At 44.1% G+C, this 21,249-nt stretch overlaps 1 protein-coding gene and 1 pseudogene across 3 annotated transcripts in view; one reads left to right on the forward strand and one right to left on the reverse strand.

Moving 5' to 3' along the window:
* The first annotated feature begins 15,274 nt into the window (after nucleotides 1-15,274).
* The window catches only part of LOC138173310 (tigger transposable element-derived protein 1-like), a 20,279-nt gene continuing 14,304 nt past the window's right edge, over nucleotides 15,275-21,249 (forward strand). The window contains exon 1 of one of the 3 annotated variants that reach the window (XM_069103288.1): nucleotides 15,275-15,716. The gene's annotated coding sequence lies outside the window, so the exon portion shown is untranslated. The remainder of the gene's footprint in view (nucleotides 15,717-21,249) is intronic. The other 2 variants (XM_069103287.1, XM_069103291.1) reach the window with 2 other exon arrangements.
* LOC138173313 (large ribosomal subunit protein uL6-like) lies at nucleotides 16,723-19,432 on the reverse strand (annotated as a pseudogene).

A 21,249-nucleotide genomic window follows, 5' to 3' on the forward strand; every position in this document is an offset into this window, starting at 1 on the left:
CTCCCCCCGTTTACCCACCCCCAAGCAGGCCATCACAATAGTCCAGGCAAGAGGTGGTGAGGGCCTGTACTAGGACGGAGGCAGTGACAGAGGAGAGAAGGGGCCGTATTTGAGGAATGTTGCAGAGGTAAAATCTCTTTTCTTCATTCCATATTGGAGATGGGGGGGGGGGCAAGAAAAGCGAGGCATCCAGGACGATTCCTGAGGTACTGGGAGGATGGTGTGTCCCCCTTTTTGTTGTTTGTCTTTTGTTTTCAAAGAGGACCATGGCATCAGGAAGGTGATGTCATGCCTCTATAGTAAAAGGGAAGGTAGGAGGGGGAGGGTTTAGGGAGAAAGATGTTGAGCTCTATTTTGCAGATGTTGAGTTTTCTCAGTATATCTGACTGGACATCCAGTTGAGAAATCTGAAGGGCAGAACAGAGATTGGGGCAGGAAAGGTTAATTTGAAAAAAATCAGCTGAGCCTCAGTTTCTTCATCTGTAAAATGGGGTCTAATGATTGCAACTACCACCCAAGATTGTGAGTGTAAAAAGAGATCCTCTTTGTAAAGTGCTTTATAGAACTTATAGGGCCAAACAAAAATGCTGCCTCTTCTGTTCCCTTTGGGGAGCCGGCCATGTAGTTTGGAAAACTCAGCCTGGACCATGTTTTCCTTGGAACAATTTTCTCTGCTTTTGTTTTTCTTTTCTTTGTGGGTTGAGAAGGAACCTTTGAGCACTTGGTGAGGTACCAGGTACATATCTGGCAAGCAATCTTTGTTATTTATTTTTATCTTATATAAACGTTGTGAAATGTTTCTTGTTTTTAAATCTGCCCAACAGGCTCTTTGGGAACAACTGGGCATTTTGTCTGTGCAGGTGAGGTTGTATAACATCATATAACCTTGACTGTTTGGTGACTTCTAAGATCAGGGTTAGGGTTTGGTTCTGAGTCCTAATTTCCATTTCCGTTTATCTCTAATTCACCTATTTTTGGGGTCAAATTAGGATTCAGCCAACATTTAGATTAGAACAATGTGTTTGGACACAGGGTGTTATTGGACAGGGATGGGGAGAGGAAGTTGGAGAAGGGGCAGAAACTTCCCTGAGTCCTGGAAGATGCAGAGACAGCTGGGAGCTTGGGCCAAAGTGTTCTGCAGAGCAAGCTCACGGACACCAACTTAAGAGCCCCTAGTCTAGAGTGCACAATATACACATTCCTACCACTGGTGTGCTAGTAAATGTTTAACAATCCCATTCTCCTGGGGGAAAAATGCATACAGGCTAGGCTTTTTAAGTTCAAACTGTATTATTTACATTTTCCCCACAAGTTCCTTCAATTTAGGCAATTAATAAAAAAGTAAATCAAAATTTAACAATCAGCTCTCACTTGCCCTAGAGAATTGGCTCCAGCTTTGGAGAAGGGGCTGCTTTGAATCCCTGCCCCCAAACTATCCCCATCTGGGAGAAGAGAATGGCTGGGGAGGGAGTAGAATAACATAGACAATCCTCCTTCCCACTGGGGCCATTTTCAATGGCTGCCCCCAAACCCAAGCCCCCTTGTTCCTTACAGCCCTCTTACAGCCATCAGGCAGGATAAAGCTGATGCAGCTTCTACAAGCTGTATAATTTTTAGCTTCTGAGTCCATTCTCCAACCTGCTGCCCCTGTCACTGGAGCAGAGTCTTTTGGGTCCTGAGCTACCACACCTGTGAGCGTGTGGCCAGGCTCTGAGGGCTGGGGAAGCAGGATCACCTAGAAGGATCACCTTGCTAGGTAGGCACAGCGCTGGGGAGAAGGCTTTGGCCAACCTCGAGGCAGCCAAGGAACATCTGGGCCCCTTCAGAGACTGTCCTTGTGTGTTCCCTCTCAGAACCAGGCTTCATAGGCAGCACCCAGGGGATGCAGTCCTTGTAGATTATGAGAGTCCAGTTTACTTTGAGAGTAAAAAGAATGTATCCCATTGCTATTGCCATATTCATAATGGTTCACTTATTCTGAAACTGAACACTTGGGAAGAAATTGTCAAGGATTCTTTATGTGATCCAATAGAAATAACATCATGGAGAGGGGGAGTGCCATACTGTTTCTCACTGGAAATTAAGCATTAGAACATTATACTGTTCTATTACAATGGGTCATTGGCTCCTCTTAATGACCAAAGAGCCTGACAGGACCTGACTGACAGGGTTATTTATAACAATTAACAAGATGCAGAAGAGGCAGCAATGGGACATGGTAGTCCTGAGGCTCCACCATGTCTTTATTCACACACTGTGACTTCCCCAAAAAGGAAGATTGTATTTTACTGTCACTTAGGAACTGTCCCTGACTGAACTGTGGTAGGTGAATCCCAGATATTTGCTATGAAACACTTGAAAGACTGAGTCTAGCAGGATTACCCCCTGATGTATGCCCTCACCTCTCCACCAAGATTTCTGTGGTGAGTGGTCCCTGGGTGAACCTAAAATACCTTTGTTGTTGTAGGAATCGGTGACATTCAAGGATGTGGCTGTAGACTTGAAACCAGAGAAGTGGGGATACCTGCACCCTTCTGAGAAAGAGCTGTACAGGGATGTGATGCTGGAGAATTATGGGCACCTGGTCCATCTGGGTAAGAACAGCTCCCCTGGATGAGCCAGATTCTGCCTATTGAATGAACTTTGTTCTCAGGTTTGGAAAATGCCCTGGAAGTTGAGCTGTTATGTTTGACATGAAGAGATTGAGATGACTAGTCCTTTCATGTCTAAGAACAGGGTATTATTAGTTCCTGTGTGAAAGACCTTTCAACAGTTCTACCACCAGAACATGTGCTAGGGTGTAGAGACCCAAAGACAAAATAAGATCATTTCCACCTTCAGGGAGCTTACCTTTTATGGAAGATTTTTTGCTTCGTAAACCTGGAAAATGACCCTGTACTGGTCTGAACTTGTACCTTCCCTATTCATTGTCCCCATGGGTCTAAGATTGTCCCCTAAAGTTCAAGTAAGGATACCCAAAGATCTGAAATGTTTCCACCCTCTCATACTGCACTGTGTCAGGTGAATAGATTTTTATAATGAATCCATATTCACTCTTGGACAAATCTCCTCATCTCACACCCCCACTCCACCCCCCAATCTGTAATTGCTAAGAACAGAACAGAGAACATCTTTGAAGGGTCCTTTGTCCTCTGTCTGTGAACAAGCCTAGCTACCACTTCCCAAAAAGAGAGGAGCTAAGATTCAGGAAAAAAAGTCAGATTGATTCTACTTTATAATTGATTTCATTCTCTATTACCAGTGACATTTTTGTACCTGCCTAAGTCGTGTATTCTTATTGTCTCTGAGCCAAATTTGGAAGTTCAGCTTTCCTATAAATTATTCTTTGTCTCCAAGGTAATTTTAGAAATTCAGTTTTTCTGTGAAATCAATGGTCCGTTCTTATGTCTAGGAAATCTGTTATTTCGAGCCCACTGGGTGTTCATCAAGGAAATCTGGTCTGTTAGCTACATATCATGAAGTCACCTTGCAAGTGGACACAACCAGAAAGCAACAAGGTGGAAGGAGGGGCCATTGCTAGCCTCAGATATCCCATCTCCAGCTCGAAATTTTGTGGTCCCCATCTATGATGCTACCGGCCTTGTAACCAATCATGTTGTTTTCCCAGTCGATGATGTTACCTTTTCTACTTGTTTGGTTGAGATTACAGGTTCTACCTGTAAGCCCCACCTCAGGGTGACTGATGAGGAAGCTGAGGCCCTGTTTATTGGCATATTCATGCCACGCTAATAAATCGATTGCCTCAGTTTGCCTTAATTTCATTTGAGACATGCTGATAGCCGAGCTGACTCTTTACTCTTTCCCAAGAGTGGGACTCGCATTTCTGAGCCAGATGTGATCTTCCACTTGGAGAGAGGGGACTCTCCTCAGAAGCCAGTGATTAAAGTCCCAGGCACCAGCTTTCCAGGTGAGTTAGTGGCCATCCAGCAGCCAGGCAGTCCCCTCAGCCTTTGGTGCTGAAGTTAGTCAGGGCAATTGATTTGATACTTATTAGCTATGTGACCCTGGCCAAGTCACTGACCCTCTCTGAGCCTCAGTTTTCTCATCTATCCAGTGGAGATAGGAAAAGCTTGATGACCCTTATTTGTAAAGTGCAAATTTAAGCTGCCACACAAACGTCCACTATTGTTAGTGGCCTGTCGTCCAAGAGACGAGACATTGCACGCAGGACCTCAGCCTTCTTCTGAGGGGCATGCTTCTCAAATGTGAGATGTGGGCACGTCTGGGGAGAGCACCCAAGGCTCTCAGACCCAGCCCTTTGCAGAGAATGCCAGCCTCCCTCGGACACTTTCCCCTTCTAGACACTCCATCAGTCCTGTATCCTGCCAGTTTCTGATGATCTGACCACTTCATCCATTTTGGGTTTATTGTGATATATAATGTGAGATGCTGGTTTAAACCAGGGCTTCTCACCCTGAGGTTCACAGGTTTCTGCTTAGAATTCAGGGAGTCTTTGGATTGGGATGTGAGATAGTCACTGAAATTTAACATTTCCTTCAACTTTTTTAAAAACAAAACAAAACAATGCTTTGGGACTCATGATACTGACAAAAGGGTCCTAGAAACAAAAGAAGCGAAGGGCCCCAGTTTTCGATCGACAGCCAAATTTCCCAGTAATTAATCTATTCTGCTTCTTTCCCTCTCTGCTTTTTAAACCAGTATCCAAAAGTTCTTTACAATGACTATTTTTAATATGACGTGTAGTAATCTTTGACCATCCCTCTCATCCACAAAAATTTTTATTTCTTCCTCTAAAATTCTTTGCCTCTTCATTCAGGCGAATTTTTTTTTGAGTCCTTAAGAATGGTGATTCTTCCCTGGTTCTGTCCTGGCTCCTCCGCTCTCTGGGCTGATGACCTCATCACATGGCACAGATTCCATCCCCACATCACATTGTGTTTGAATTTATTTTTATCTTTTAAACAAAATTGTATATTTTCTAAGGTGGAAAAAATCTATTTTCTCTCTCCCACTTTCCTACCCATTACTGGGGAGAAAAGGAAAACCGAACTTACATAAGAACTATGTGTACTGAAGCAGAATAAGTCCCCCAATGAGTGTGTCCATGAAGTCTTTCAAAATGCACCTTCCCTGTTAACATTCTTTTTGTGGCTGTGTACCCCTCTTTCCCTCGGGGAGGATTGTGGGGGGGAGAACCATCTATTCAGTGCCTACTTTCTGCCAAGAACAGCACTAAGGACTTTACAAATATGATGTCATTTGATCCTTATAGCAACCCTATTGTGCAATTCAAGAAACTGAGGCAGAAGAAGCTAAGTTATCTGCTTAACATCACATTGCCATGAGTATCTGAGGTTGGATTTGAACTCATTTCTTCCTGACTCTAAGTCTCATGCTCTATCTATCCATCTTATAAGTTGTGTCTGAACCCCAACTTAGAAGACCCTGCAGGTACCCAGTTCACGATGCTTGTGGATTTAAGTTATTACCATGATGTGTGGGAGGTCAGTTCTGGAGGACAGGCTAGTCATTTCTTCATGACTCCTGGAAGAATGTTAGATCTTTGGTCCAGGCTAGGTGATCAGTAGTTTCCAGGCACAGCCTCCAAAGTCACCCAGTTTCAGGGTGCAACAAAGCCCAAGATGTGAATGTAAGGAGAACACACAGGAAAATGGGTTGGGTTGAGTGAGGTCTACTCCAGACAAGTGACAAGCAGGCTCTAGATACCTGTCCTGGTTAGCTAGGCACTAGACTTGTGGTACTTTCAAGTTCCCATTACTCTCACACTGGACCCCTTAACAGGGGTCTACCCCAGATACCTCTCTTATATAGCCTTTGGCTCCTGGCTAGGAGATTGAAGGGCTGAAGACCTAAGGCCTTTCTGTTTTCTCTCTGCACTGCCTCCTGTAACACCATCAGCATAACCTGTTACATGTTCAAGGCCATAACCTTGAGCCTCAGCCCTCTGTAGGCCACTTGATACACTGGTAGGGGCCTATGGACTTGATTCTTTTTGTCCTAATATTTTGCCTCATTTCAATAATTAAAACAAAATAAATGCTTTATACTAGAGTAATGCATCTTTCTCTTGATTATGTGCAGCTCAAAAAAGAGAGAACAAGTCAAAATGAGATCCTGGAGTTAATGACTAGAGACCATACTTTAGATTTATGTGTGCTCAGAACAAAAGTGGGTGAAGGGAAGATGGGGAAGCATACCTTGCCAAGGATGTGATCTTGAGTTCCTGAAAGTAAGAGACTTTGTCTTTTTTCTGGTGTCCAAACTAGGCCTGAACATCTTTCTTATTTGATTCAAGTTAACAGAAATACTATGGTTCATCTTGCTCCAGATTGAAAGAAGAATCCTTAGAGGGAATGGGTAAAGAGGAAGTAATTGGTTTAGGGCCTATTTTCCATAAGGGTGGGCCTCCAGAATAAACATTGGTTCATTTCATCAAATGGAAAACCCTAACCAAGGCTTCGAAGCCCTGTTTTCTTTATTTTGAAGATAAATCTTTATTGATATCTTTTTGTTTGTTATACGTCACCAAAGTATTTCCTGGCAGCTGGGTGGTATGGTGGACACAGCACTGAGACTGGAGTCAGGAGGATCCGAGTTCAAATCCATCCCCGGGCACTTACTAGCTGGGCAAGTCATTTAATCTTCAACTGCTTGAGTTACCTTGACTCTAAAATGGGGATAATAGTCGCACGTAACTCCCTGGATTGTTTTGAGAGTAAAACAAGAGAAAATGACTTAGCAGAGTGACTGGCACACAGCAGGTCCTTGAGCTTGTTCTCATCTCTGCTCTTCCCACCTCCCTCCTCTGAGAGACATTGTTTTGACTAAAGCAACAACTACATCCAACAACCATCTTCAGAGTATATGTTTTACACCGCACCCTTGTACTTTCCACCTCTGCAAAGGGGTTCTTCTTTGGGGCTAGGCTGATTTCCTGCAACTCTGACATTCAAGTCTAATTTTTCTATGGTTGTCCTTTCCACTTATATTATTGTAGTCATTTTTTTTCCTTTAATCTGCATCCCATGGTGGAAATCTTCCTATGATTTCCTTTATTCATCATGTGCATTTTTTATGCACCATGGTAATATTCCATTACATTCCTGTACCACACTTTGGTTAGCCATCCCTTAATCAGTAGCTATCAACTTTGTTTCTAATTCATTGCTATTACAAAAAGTGGTTCCAAAAATCTTTTGGTTTGTATAAAGACTTTATTCTTATCACTGTTCCCTTGTTGGTATTAGTTGGTATTAGTCTAGTGGTGGACTTTGGGTAAAAGGGCATAGGCATTTTAATCTCTTTGTTTGCTTAATTCCAAGTTGCTTTCTAAAATGTTCGTGTTGACTCACAATTCCAATGTGCTAGCATGCCTTTCTTCCCACCACTGTTCTAACGTGAACTATGCATATCTGTTTGTCATCTTTCCCAATTTCCTGGATATGACTCAACACCTGGGGGTTGTTTGGATTTACATTTCTCTTCTTAGTGATTGGGAACAATCTTTTACATGATTGTTAATAACTTGCAGTTCTTTTGATGGATATCTGTCCCAATCTTTTGGATGTTCAAATATTGGGTATTGGGATTTGACAAAGTATCTTGGATATCAAACCTTTATTAGAGAAATCTGATACAAAGATTTTCTGCCAGTTTGACTCTTCCTAGTCTGATACTAGCTGCATTAATTTTGTTTGTGCAGGAGCTTTCTGGTTTTATGCAATCAGATTGACTTTATCTTTTGTATTTATTTCTACTTGTTTGGTTGAGATTACATCAAACCTGTGAGAGAATTATATCTTTTGTAATGTTCAAATGGTATGGTCTCTAAAATCAAGGTTACACATCCATTTAGAGATTGTGGGATATGATGTAAGGTATTGATCTGGGCCTGATTTCTTCCAGAAGGTTTTCTACTTTTCTGTCTTAATCATTCTATAGAATTAAAACATTTTTTTTGGTGATTCTAAAATATAATAGGACATTATTACTTGGTAGAGGTAGGTTTCCACTTAACAATGGAAACTTTGATTCTCTCTCCAACCAGAAATGATCATGTATTACTAGGTGATCTTTGGTGGACCATAGACTGAAAATTCAGAAGGTAGAAATTTTCTTGTACCCTGACAAGTGGTCTATCAGAATGTACCTGGAGTGTCCTCCAGTGAGAGGGGAGCTACCACCTCTCTAGGCAGGTAATTCACCCATGGCCAGCTCTAATATTAGGTATTTTGTCTTGGCTTCAAGTTCATGTTTGCCTCTTGGCAACAATTGCTTTTGAGGGTTTTTTCTTCTCTGTCTTCCCTAGGACCGCCCTTCAAATATGTGAGGACAATCAAGCTGTTATTTCCTGCCACATACTTTCTGAGTCCTCTCTTCTTCAGGTGAACATCTCCAGTTCCTTCACTGATTCTTTGTGTGACTTACAATCTAAGCCTTTGACCATCATCCTTTTCTGGGTACTATCCAGCTGACACATAGCCTTCTTAAACTGGCTCGCCCAAACTGAACGCCATGCTGAACACATGCCCTGACTGGGGTTGGTTGGTTGTTGTCCTTTGTTCTCGAAGAGGACCAAAAATGACACCACTATGTTAGAATTAAGTTTCAGTGTGTCCAACTGTGGCTGATCAGATCAACAGAGCTTGGAATGCTCTACCACAGATCGGGCACAAAGAGTGCATATGAACATTTGGGGTGGATACTCTAAATTTGTGCCACCTGCATTTCCTTTGAGCTGTTTCAATTCTGCTTTGCTCATAGAGCTTAGCACCTTCTCTGATGAGATCATGCCATGATGAAAGGTCCTGTGCCAGTGTATCCCATATTACACAATTAATTCAAAAGTTCTTAAGAGAGACCTTGAGAGTGTCTTAGTATTACTTCTTCTAACCACCATGTGAATGCTTGCAATGTATGAGTTCTCCATTAAATAGTCTTTTTTGCATGCAAAAAAAAAGGTGAACCAATTGGAGTTGTGCTCTCTGAAGCAGAGTTTGAATGCTTGGCAGTTTAGTTCGAGATAGGACCTGAGTGTCTGGTACCTCATCCTGCCAGATGATCTTCAGAATCTTCCCAAGACAATTCACATGAAAGTGATTCCGGTTCCTGACCTGGCGCTGAGAGACTGTTTGGGTTTCACAAGCATATAACAATGAGGTCAGCACAACAGCGCTGTAGACCTTCAGTTTGTTGGTCAGTCTATTACCTCTTCTTTACCACACTTTCCTTTGGAGTCTCCCAAACACCGAGCTAGCTCTGGCAGTGTGTGGCTCAACTTCATCATCAATGTGCACATATCCTGACTGGGTTACATTAGAGAGGGATTATCACTTCATTCCTGGCAGCAATGCCTCTCTTAATGCAACCCAAGAGTGAATCCACTTTTTGGGTCCACACTTTACACTATAGGTTCATTCTGAGTATTCAGTTCACTGAGGCTCCAGCTCTTTTTCAGAACACCATTACCTAAACTTGTTCTTGTGGGATGGAATTTTTGTTTTGTTTTTTTTATAATGACATTTGATTTTTTCCCCCAGTTACATGTAAAGACAATTTTAATTATTCTTTTTTCATTTTGAGTTCTTAATTTTCTCCTTTACCTTCCCCCTCCCTGACATAGTAAGCAATTCATTATAGATTATACATGTTCAATCACACAAAATATATTACCATATTAGGTGTGTTGTGAAAGAAGACACAGACCTGATAGGGGAAAAAAAACAACCATGAAAAAATACAGAAAGTGAAAAATGGTATGCCTAGATCTACATTCATACTCCATAGTTCTTTCTCTGGAGTTGGATAGCATTTTTTGTCATGAGTCTTTTTGGAATTGTCTTTGCTTATTGTATTCCTGAGAATAACTAAATCATTCACAGTTGATCATCATACGATATGGCGATCACTGTGTACAGTGTTCTTCTGGTTCTACTCATCTCTCTTTGTATTAGTTCATGTAATTCTTTCCAGGTTTTTCTGAAATCTGATTGCTCATCATTTCTTATAGAACAGTAATATTCCATTATAATCATATACCACAACTTGTTCCATCATTGACCCAATTGATGGACATCCCCCCAAATTCTAATTTTCTACCACTACTAAAAGAGCTGCTATAAATATTTTCATATAAATAGGTCCTTTCCCCCTCCCCCATCTTTTTAAAAAAATCTCCTTGGGATATAGTCCTAGTACAGACTTATTGCTAGGTGAAAGAGTATGTACAGTTTGATAGCCCTTTGGGCATAGTTCCAAATTGCTTTCCAGAATGGTTGGCTCTGTTCACAGCTGGAGAGAGAAGTTTTATGCCCAAGTCCAAGACTTTCCATTTGTTCCTATGGAATTTCATCTTTGATTTATCATTTTCAAGAAGAGAAATGAGGAGACTCAGACTTGAGTTTGTTTTTGTCACTAAATAGTCATGTATTAAATCTCTTTGAGCCATTTGGCAGATGTAAAAACTAACTTTGCTTTCTCTCCTGTTGTGAGGACTCTCCGAGGATGCATTTCTGGTTTTGTTTACAGTTTGATGATGTATATTTCTTCATCAACATGACTCAAATCAAGTAGGTAGATGTGAAAAGGGTATATAAAATTCACATTTATTTTTAGATGGGGAGACTAGCTCATAAAGCAAAGATTCATCTGTCAAGCATGACCTTTTCTGGAGACATTTTCTTGGAAGAATCTTATAAGGGGCCATCCATTGATCTATAACCTGAGAGAACCTGGGAATGTGATACCAGTTTAGGCAGACAGTAGAACAAAGAAAAGAACCATTCTCACTAGGTGAAATCGCCCCCAAAGAAAACTCTCAATAAAAGCAGAGTAAATATGTCAAAAACTCAAATCTAGTTCTGGTCCTTTTTCCATCTACAGGAAAGAGTTTTCATAAATGTGACAGAAAAAAACTTTGGTCTTTTATCAGACCAAAATAACAAACGGAAATCTACTAAAAATTATTTTTCTTAATATAATGTTTGCGGGAAATTCTTCAGTTCCAGATTTGACCTTATTGAATATCTCATAATATATTCTGGGTTTTTTTTTTTTTTGCCTTTTTGGAGGGCAATTGGGGTTAAGTAACTTGTCCAAGGTTACATGGCTAGTTTGTGTGTGTGTGTGTGTGTGTGTGTGTGTGTGTGTGTGTGTGTGTTAAGTGTCTGAGGCCGGAACGGAACTTGGGTCCTCCTGACTCCTGGACCAGCACTTTACTCACTGAGCCACCAACCGCCCCTCATAATATATTCTGAAGAGGATTCAAATGAATTATAGTGACTATACGAAGCCCTCAAGCATAGGTCACCCATGAATTCCCATCTGATAAGAGATATTAGAGAGAAATCCCAGGAAGGGAATCAGTGCCAGAAGGTTTTCCCCAGAATCTGTTGTTCATTTGAGGATTCTTTCTAGAGAGAAAGCTTGGAATCATAATGCATGTGGTAAGATTTTCAATGACCACCTGTCCCTTCCTTATCATGACAGGATTCACATGGGGGAGAAATCTCATCAATGTCTTAACTGTGGGAAAGGCTTTGAGGGAAGCAGAGAGTTTACAGAGCATCAGAAAATTCACCCTGGGAAGAAACCCTCTTGATATCGTGGGGGGTGGAATGGAATTTTTGAGGGCATTTTAGTTGTAATGCATGTGGAAAGGTGTTTTGGAAAAAAAAAAAAACACAGGTCTTGCCAAACATAGAAGAATTCATACCGGAGAGACCTTATGAATGTCAAGAATGTGAGGAGGCCTTCAGACTGAAGTCAGTGGAGACAGTCCATAGTTTAGATTAGTCTCAGTGGTCACATGTTGACTTAGAAGACTACAAATTGACATCATCTCTGTTTTATTGTATTTTTATTTGTTTTGTTAATCATTTCCCAATTCATCTAGTCCTTACTTTAAGGACAGCAGTGTTGGGGAAACCCAGTTAGTTGCCTTCCATCACAGCCCCTCCATTTCACTTTCAGCTAACTTTTAGGAAGGGTTTTCCCCCACCCCCATCAAGCCTAAATTTGACTCTTGAAGCTTCTACTAGTTGCTTATTTTCCCCTATTCTATCCTGTCAAGCAGAAAGAAAGTAGTTCTTGCCTTTACAGATATGGAAATAATTGAAGACAAAGATTTTTCTCAACTGACCATCACTCCCCTTTTCTTAGATCCATTCATTTTATGTGACAGTTTTTCTATTTTCTGTAATCAGAAGTTCCCCTCCTGTCATCTTAATTGCCTCTATCCCATATTTGGTTACTAACTCACTTCCTAACCATAACTGTGATAGGTGGATAATCTACTGACTTTTCATGAGAAGTCTTTAATAATTGGGTCACATCCCTATTCGAAATTCACTTGAGGTTTGATGTATAAATCTTTGTGCAGACTTTTTTCCAGTTTTCCCAGCAGTTCTGTTTTTCTGTGGTAATTTGTGTTTTCAGGTTTCTCAAACACTGAATTATTAAGTTCACTTAATGACTGTGTCTAGCCAGTGCATTTGGTCTTTTCCACTTCGAGCCAGTACCAAACGTTAGTGACAGTTACTGATTTGTAGTAGTTTAAGGTCTGGAAGGACTATTATCGCTTTGTTGTAGTTTCAGTCCTGTCTGACTCTTTGTGACCCCATTTGGGGTTTTCTTGGCAGAGATACTGGAGTGGTTGGCCATCTCCTTCTCCAGCTCATTTTACAGATGAAGAAGCTGAAGCAAAGAGGGTTAAGTGACTTCCCCAGGGTCACACAGCTAGTAAGTGCCCAATGTCAGATTTGAACTCAGGAAGATGAATCTTCCTGACTCCAGGTCAGGTGCCTTATCCACTATGGTGCCACCTAGCTGACCATTATCTCTTAATTCCTGCCTTTTTTTCATTCTTTCCTTATTTTAAATATTTTGTCCCTTGAGATGGTTAAAAAAAATATTATTATAGTTTTATCTGCATTTGAAAAGTATTTCTTTGATTGTTTGATATGAAACTAAGTTGGTATCCTTCCTGTTGGCCCAGCCATCCAAGGGGAAGACCTCTGCCCCCTACTTTCCTCTTAATTCCAAACCCAGCTCTCAGAGTTCTGCTTAGTTCATCTAGAGAATCCAGAGTAATGGAGTGATATGAAATGAAGATGCATTTATATGCAGACCTTTAAAACTCCCCTGGATCGAATTTAGGACAATCACTCAAAGGATTGAGTGAGAATTCTGAGTACTTTAGAAGAACCAAATTTTCCTTTCTAATGTTTAATTTGCATGTCGGTGTTATAATGACTCTTCTACCTTGAAGGGACCCATGTAATATATTTTTCATATGATGGATCAGATGAGGAAAATGTTGGGGGTCTGTTTTAGCAGTGATTTTGAGAAAGGACCTCATGCTAGCCTTGTGAAGAAGATAGACAAATGTGGTCCAGATGATTCAAATGCAGTTGGGACGGGGGGTGGGTTTAAAGAGTAGAGTTTAGTCAAATGGTCGAAGGGATCTGTACTTGTCCCAGGGCCCAAGAACATTTAAAAACCTTTGGATCGAGGCAGAGAGGCTTCACCAAATTTACAGGTATCATCAAGCTTGGAGGGAAAACTTAACACACTAGATAAGAGTCAGGGTCCCAAAGGATCTTGACATGTGAGGACCTTGGGCTGCATCTAATAAGGTAAAATTCCACAGAGAAAATATAAAGTCTTTTACTTAGAAAATCAACTTGGCAAGACTGTGATGGGGAGGCCTGGTTAGACAACGACTATTCTGGGAAAAGATCTAGGGATTTCAGTGGACCCCAAGCTCAGCTCAGTGTGGGCCAGCAGTAAGATGTGCAGGCCCCCAAAGCTAATACTCCCATATCTTCCCTGTACCCTCCAAACTGCCGAGCATTGCCACCAACTAAATCCTCCCACCCAGTAGAATATAACTCACTGAGGGCAGGGACTGGCTTTCTTTCGTCTGATATTTGAATGCCTAGATCTTAGCCCTGTGCCTGGAATATATTTGGTATTTAATAAACACTTATTGACAGAATGACTGACCAACAATCCATGGTCTTCAGAGTCGTAAGAGAAACCAAACTCTTATGATTCCAGAATACTTTAGCAAGACCTTCAATGAGGAGACTGTATTCCCTTGAGAAACCTGGGGCTACAAGGGGCTGAGCTAAGGAAGGTCACCTTTATGTGGAAAGTTGCTGAGAGCCTGGCAGCTTGCCTTTTTACAAAATGGCCCCAAAACATGGAGGGAGCCCACTCAGGACCATTCCTGTCCCAAATCACCTGTTGCCCACAGGAGAGTGGATTGGATTCTGTAATGAGGAGGCACAGAGAAATGCTGGGGCTTATTGGATCCTAACAACCTCACAAGCGTTGGTGCTAGGATGATGTCCATTTTGGACTGAGGCTAATGGGAGGACAAGTGACTTGCCCAGGGTCTCACACCTAAGTAAGGTTCTGAGGTCTTCCTTACTCCAAAGGCAGCAAAAGTCTCCCCCCCGGAGCCACTTAGATGCCTAAGACAAGAAAGGCTGAACTGCCCCTTCTGGGGGAGAGGAGGGAAGAGATACATTCAGAAACCAAGGTGACATTAAAACAAAAGATCTCTATTTTTAAAAAGGAGAGATCTTGACCACACTGGAAGGAGCCATTTCAGTCTGGTGGTGTTGACAAAGGAGTGTAGCTGACATCTGGTCCCCAGCCTCTGCCCCTCCCCCTCCCCCTTGGCCCTGCAGACTGGACAGGTGGCTGGCTGCCTCTCATTCTGAACTGCTGAGATAAGAGGGGATTCCAGGGTGGGGGCGACTGGAGAGTTGGAGGTGTGGAGGCTGGAGAGTTGGGGGTGCGAACCATGCACAGCTGCTGCTGGGGTGGGGGGACCGGAGAGTTGGGGGTCCAGACCATGTGAGGCTACCTGCTGGGGTAGGATGGGTTTGGCGCTGAGAACTAGGACCAGAGCAGGGATATGAGGTCCTCCTGGTGAGGGAGAAGAGGTTTGGGAGGAGGGAGGCTTAGGGAAAGCTGTTCAGAGGCAGGAAGTGCAGTGTAAGGGACTGGGGGGGAGGGCAGTTCTGGAGGAGGGGGAGCTCAAATGTTTGGCCAGCACCAGAAGTGGTAGGGCAGGTGGAGTGGGGTTGGAGCCCCTGGGTACAGGTTCGTGCCTCAGGATGTCCAGGTGAGATAGGAGCCATTCCCATGTCCCAGGAAATCTACAAGTCAGAGGGCAGGGCTTAGGGCTAAGAGGAAGGCAGAGGGAGCCGAGGTCCTCCCCTTGGATGGGTGGGGCCTGGGACTGCTGCCTCGGGTCTTGGCAGGACTCCGGACTTAGGTCCACGGAAGCAGGGCCTCGGCACTTGGAGGCCGGTCCACCACGGGGCCTCCCTCTAGTCCGGCCGAGAGGACGGCTTTGGCGGAAAGGGCCAATCCGGAAAGCTGAGGGCGGGGTCCTTGGGACCCCCCCCCCCCCAGGGCCCGCCCCAAACGTGCCTGGCCCACTGTGTCCCCTGCTTCCTCTTCCTCTTCCCCTTCTCCGGCAGTCCCGTCTTTGCATGCCCAGCCCCGGCCACCTCCTCCTGGAAGCCCCCTGGGCGGCTGTTGGAGCGATCGAGAGCTGAGTGCTTTATAGGAAGCCAGGGCTGGGCGAAGTGGGTCTGGCCGGAGCTGAGCCAGGACCCCGCCCCCAGCCCGGGCCTCAGACCCCACCCGCTTCTGCGGTCCTTTCCTGCTGCTTCCGCCTGTGGTCTGACCTCGTGGTGAGTCTCCCCCAGGGCAGCTGGGAGCACCCCTCCCTTGGCTGGATGCTGGCCGCGATCCGCCTTCGGGACCCAGGCATCCTGATTCTTGTCTAGGCTCCCCAACCTCAGCTTCCCCATTCGGCCCCGGAGCAGGAGCATCCTGCTTCGCTGCCCCAGCTTTCCCTAACGGATAGAGGGGCAGCCTCCCACTGGCGCTCCCCTATCTGCTCTGGGTCCTTCCGAGCCCTGGACAAGCTCCGCATCAGATCCCAGGCATCTTGGACCCTGTCTCTGGCTCCCGCCTCACTTCTGGACCCAGGCATCCTGCTTCCCCCTCCCCCACTTAAGACTTGAAGGTTTTCTTCCCCAAATTCCAGGTCCTCTGCAGGACCCAAGCTTCCTTCTGATTGTTCAGACGCCCCATCCTGGGCTTTCCCACAGAACTTCTGACCGGGTGCATACTCCCACCAGGACCCTGCTTTCCTGCCTAGCTTCCCCTTAGGGTCAGGGGTACAGCCTTCCCTTATCTGAGCATCCTTCAGAGTCTTTAGCAAGCTCTCCATTAGACTCCAGGCATCTTGATCACCTTCTGACTCCCCATCTACTTAAGGACCCAGGCGTTCTGCCCCTATCCCCCCACTTAAGAGATCAAGGTTTCCTTCTTTCCCGAATCTCAGGTCTTCTGTAGGACCCAGACGTCCTCTCCCCGAGGCTCCAGCCTCTGTCTTGGCTCCCTGGTACCCCTGATCCCACCTCTCCTCCCTTGACCCTGAGGTCTTATCCTCATAGGATCCTGCCCAGGCATTCTGCCCCCCATTCCAGAGCCCCAATATCCCCAGCCCCCCTGTAAGAACAGAACTCTTAACTCCATAATCCCACAGGTGGCCTCACCTTCAACTAACGAAATCCTGCCACCCCAGCTCCCAAAGGGACCCAGTCTCTTGTGCCCTGCCTTCCCTCCCTCCTCCCCCCACCCCCCCCAGTTCTCTTACAGCGCACAACCCAGACCCTCCACCTGCTTCCCTCCTCTGGGTCTCCTGTCCATACCTTCTCTCTTCCCCTAGTATTCCCAGCAGCTTTGAGTTTCTCTCTCAGCAGTCCCTTTTATCTTAGATCCTCTCCTAATCCTTGGTTCTCCCCAGCCACCATTTCTGTTCCAGATCCAGTAGTATGAACTCCCCCCTCCCCCCTCCAGATCTGTTTCTTCACCTCAGATTTAACCCTTGTCTTCCAAGGACCCTCTCCATTCCCATGGATCCATCCATGGCTCCTTAGGCCTCCTTCCCCCTCAGATCAAGCAGTCAGGTGCCTAGAGAGGGGAAAGGAATGGAAGGTATTGGAGAGATGTCTGATTCAATCAGATTCAGTGAAAGCCTGGTTGTTCTAGGACACCACAACCTTCCTGTGTCTTCAGTCTCAAAAGGGAGATTGACTCAGGGGAGGATGCCAAGCATTGCTTCTGTTCAGACCTTGTAAGTTTCCAAGCCTGACCCTAATGGCCTCTTCTTTTTGGTTGACTAAGTGCCTTGAGGGCAGGCTCTTACTTTTTTGGGACTTGGTTGTCTGTAGGACCCTGTAGGGATGGCTGCAGTGATAAGACATTTCTGCCTCTCTAACTCTGGCTGCAGAAGATTCAGGCCTGACCAAAGAGGAACACAGGAAGTCAGCAGCAATGGCCCCCAGGACCCGAAGACCTCAGCCCAGTTTAAGTGAAGTCAGGTCACAAGCTTGACATGCATCAGCAATCATGAACATTTCCAAAGACACAGAACATCAAAAGAAAATTGAATGTGAAACCCTAAGTCTCTTACATACAAATCTTGGTGGCTTCTGTATGCTCCCCCCCACCCCCCCAGTCCCCCACCTAACACACATATATTTCCTTTCCTTTCTGGAAACTACTTATAGTAAAAAAAGAAAAAAAAAAACAGCCAACCACCCAACAAAAACTTCGCACATTAGTCTTGTCTGAATGTACTCAGCTCAGAGCTAAAGCCTTTCCTAGCTGCTTTCTTATACAATGTTGCAAGAAGTCTCTGTTGTTATTGTCCTCAAGGTTCTTGCTCACTTCTTTCTTTGTCTGTTCAGACAAGTCCTCCCAGGTTTCTCTGAATGCCTCCCTCCTGTTTCCCATTTCTGTTTTCAGTTCTCAGCCACAACCAAAGGACTACTGAGAATATTTTGGTGCATATAGGGCCTTTATTTCTGTCTCTGATCTCTTTGAGTCAGCAAGCTTTTGTTTAGCCTCTCTGAAGTTGGATTGAGTTTTAGAATCACATCTCAGAAGTAGCAGGTACCGTAGAAGCCAAATCACTTGAATCACTGCTCAAAGAAAGAATCTTCTTCCAATACGGGTGGCCCCTGCTCTCATACCATGCCCCAAACCCCTTTCTGGCTCCAGAGCAGGGGGAATCAACATCCCAGATTCCAAATACCAATTTTCCACCGTCCCTATTCTAAATTTTTTCCTCCTTCAGATCACTGACTTACTGTCTCCCTCTCCAACTGAACAGTTGACAGCCTTGTAAGGAGAATTCAATTTCTATCCTGATGTTCCTTGAAATATCCTAACTGTCCTAGTTCCTCAGTCTCTTCTGCTCTCAGGTCCCTTCATCGCTCTGCCTCAGCTAAGCACAAGAATGCTTCTTTCTCCCTTTGATCTGGCCATTTCTGGAGAATTGGCGCTCTATTTAGAGGCATAACCATCATTTGGGGTTTGGGGTTTGGGGGTCAGTGATAGGCAGCCACATTGACAGCAATGAAATGTTTAAGTGTGCTAAGGAAGATTGTTTCAGTTGATAGCTTCCCAGGGGACAGATTTGTTTTTTATGACTTTTCAGACTTGCCTAGAGTACACAGCAAATCAGCAACCCTGCAGCGTCTTAATATAGATAAGATAGCTCTTTCACAAAAGAGGGAGAGGTAGGGAAAGAGGAATAAGCCCAGGGAAAAGAGGGGTTGATGGGGAATATTTGTCATGCAACTGGCAGAGTTATCTTAATGAAAAGTCATTTTCTTTACAAGGGCAGGAAAGGACAAGGAATCAGATAGCTTTTCTCTTTTCTCTTTTCTCTTTTTTTGACAAAAAGTATTTTTATTTAACATCTGAATAAGTGTTGACTCCTCAGGACACGGCCTTTGGCATCTTTTCCAACTTATTCATCAGCTTGTGGCACTGTGCCTTTCTCAGAAACATAGATACCATCCCAAACTTTTCTGATCTCCTTGTTTTTGACTGTGGTGGCCTGTTGGATCAGGGCAACTAAGTTTGAAACAAGTTCAATATCATTTCCTTCAAGAACTAACTCATCTTTTTGGGCTTGAGAAACAGCACAAGCCACACCTGGTCCCATGCGCACTCTTCAGATATATTTTTCACCCAAGAAATTTCTGATTTCAACAAGTGAGCCATTCTCTCGAATAACAACATTGATGGGGAAGTCAGCATACACAGACCTCATCTTGTAAGGAAAACCCAGGGTAACGCCTTTGATCATGTTTTGTACATGACTACACGTGGTGTGCACGGTGGCAAGTTCTTCTCTATTTCCCTACCACTTGTCTACCCGAAGCCTTTTTTTCTTCTTTCCAAGGAGACCGAGCTCAACATTGATTCGGTTGAAATCCCTGCAGAGGATTCCTCTGGGCCCTTTCACAATAATTGTCCGACCCTTAAGAGAGATGGCAACATTTTCTGGGATGTCGACGGTCTAGTTGCTTAGAATGGTCTTCATTCTGGTAGTGAATGGGCCAAAGAAAAAGCTCAAATAGTTTTTCAACTGTGAAAGAAGAACTTTTAGACAATCCATCCGATCCGGTCAACATTTATTAAGCACCTACTTTGCCAGGCACTGCTAAATTAATTTTTAAAAGTTAATTAATAAATAAAAAGGCATCCCCTGTCCTTAAGAAGCTTACAGGTGGAGACAACACACAAAAGGAGTCAGGAAAGGCTGGCTGGGGTGGGGTAATGGGACACCAGGGAGTGCTGAGCCAATGGCATATGCAGAGTAGAATGAGCTGAGAGTTCAGTTTCTGCCCTCTGTCTAGGAAGGCAGTGGGAGGAATTTGGAGCTCCTCCCTCCAGTCCAAGGGGAGAAGAGGGTAAGGGGGGTGGTATCAATTAAACCTAGAGTTAATTTTGGGGTGGTGACATTAGAAGTGATGAGCTTAATTCAGGAGGGGCATCATCACTAGAGATGCAGGAATAAGGGAACTATGTAGACCAGACTTTAAACTAGTGGTTGTCACGGTGGTGACAATTTTACTGTGTCTTTGCATAGTTTGTTACATTTTATTCCTCCTTCAGTAATCATTAGGTACTCTCCAGTATAAAGCCCCCAGCTTGTTGGGGGATTTCTTAAGTGATAGCACATGAGGATGTTGAGAAATGATTGTACTTCCCATTTGCCCCTATACCATCCCCTACTTTCCATGATCAAGACCGCTCAAATTCCTTTGTCCTCTCCACCTATTGCCATCCAGTGTCTCCCAGTGCCTTTCTACTCCTAAATCTATTCTTCATTTGCGTTAGCCCTTTCGCTCACCCCTGATTGGTTACACTCCACACCAATCTTGATACCTTTGTGCATTGTCCTTCAGTTGTATCCAGTTCTTTGTGACCCCATTTGGATTTGTTTTTGGTTGGTTTTCGGGTTGTTTTTCTTTCCTCCTTCCTTCCTTCCTTCCTTCCTTCCTTCCTTCCTTCCTTCCTTCCTTCCTTCCTTCCTTCCTTCCTTCCTTCCTTTTTCAAAGATACTGGAATGGTTTACCATTTCCTTCTCCAGCTCATTTACAGATGAGGAAACTGAGTCAAGCAGGGTGAATGACCTGCCTGAGGTCACATAGCTACTGCATGATTTAAACTCAGCTTTTCCTGACTCCACGTCCAGCATTCTATCCACTGTGCCACCTTCACACTCAACTGGTTATATTCATTGTCATTCCAGTCTTGACAGTTTAGTAAATTAGTTCAACTGTATACTATCTTTTACTTGTTCCCTTGTCTTCCCACCAATCAAGTCCTGTAAAAGATCAACCCTAGAGTACTCCCCTCACCTACCTCCTTTGAACCTACTTCCATGCTCCTGAATGAAACTGGAGAAGTCACCAAACTGGATCTACTCAAAGGGAATGGTATCTCATCTTAGCTCAAGTGGGTCTTCCGCTCCCTTCAGTTAGAGGACATACGTCCTTCTCCCTCCCTAAACTCCACACTCTATCCTACTCACCACTGTGCTTTTTCCAACCTTCTCTTTTCTCTTCAAGTTTCCCATGGCAGCCCACTCTGTCACCATCTCAAATGAGGACCCTGACTCATATTAGACCAAACAAAAATAGGCCATTCGCGCTGAGTTCTCTCTTTCTTTCTCTTTATCTCCCACTTCCTCGATGTCATCTCCAATGAATTCCTGTTTTGCTCCAGTCTTTGAGTAAGTGGAGACCCCCCCCTTGCTAAGACCCATCTCTATGTACCTTTGATGCCATCCACTCCTGTTTTCACTAGGTTGCTCCTATCATTCTCTCTCTCTCTCTCTCTCTCTCTCTCTCT

The sequence above is a fragment of the Petaurus breviceps genome, unplaced genomic scaffold (genome assembly GCF_028583685.1).
Source record: "Petaurus breviceps papuanus isolate PSGF00001 unplaced genomic scaffold, PetGlider_PUasm1.0 577, whole genome shotgun sequence".
NCBI classification, from domain to species: domain Eukaryota; kingdom Metazoa; phylum Chordata; class Mammalia; order Diprotodontia; family Petauridae; genus Petaurus; species Petaurus breviceps.